General features: G+C 31.4%; 1 protein-coding gene across 1 annotated transcript in view; it reads right to left on the bottom strand.

Annotated features, from left to right (window-relative positions):
* The window catches only part of LOC107591562 (transmembrane protease serine 9), an 8,033-nt gene that overhangs the window by 3,656 nt on the left and 3,835 nt on the right, over positions 1 to 542 (bottom strand). The gene's annotated exons all lie outside the window — the stretch shown is intronic.

Raw genomic sequence — 542 nt, 5'->3', positions numbered from 1 at the left:
CTAGTAAAGTAGCCTAATAGTATTAATCTATTAACTTTGCATAAAAATTAAATATATATTAAATATATTTATATTAATTTAAACCATTAAATATATTTAATACGACTGACTTTGTATTTAATGTGAATTTAATAAAAACATAGTAAGTTACTAATTAGCCTATAACACTTTCATTGTACAAAAAGAGAGCAAAGAACATTTACACTTTCAAAGAACATTTTCACTTCAGTCCAGCGAATTCAAGCACTTTCAAACTCCCATAATAATCTCTCAAGCTGTTTACACTGTAAAATTAATATATTACTTAAATTGTACATCTTCACTTTGTTGTTTCTGATGAGAAAATTAGCCAGAGATTTCAATCAGGCAGCGCACGCAGTGACGAAACAGCGTGTTTCAGCGGTGACTCATCTGAACGCCTCTGATTGGTCTTTGTATTCATAAACTCAACATAATAGTATGGGATTGGTTATAATGTGCAGCGCTTTAAAAACATGTGTGTCTCTGGCTCTGTGCCAGCCAGCGAACGCAAATTTGAATTT

This window comes from Sinocyclocheilus grahami, unplaced genomic scaffold (genome assembly GCF_001515645.1).
Source record: "Sinocyclocheilus grahami isolate Dianchi unplaced genomic scaffold, SAMN03320097.WGS_v1.1 scaffold9.1, whole genome shotgun sequence".
Lineage (NCBI taxonomy): Eukaryota > Metazoa > Chordata > Actinopteri > Cypriniformes > Cyprinidae > Sinocyclocheilus > Sinocyclocheilus grahami.
This window is presented reverse-complemented; position numbering and strand designations above follow the sequence as displayed.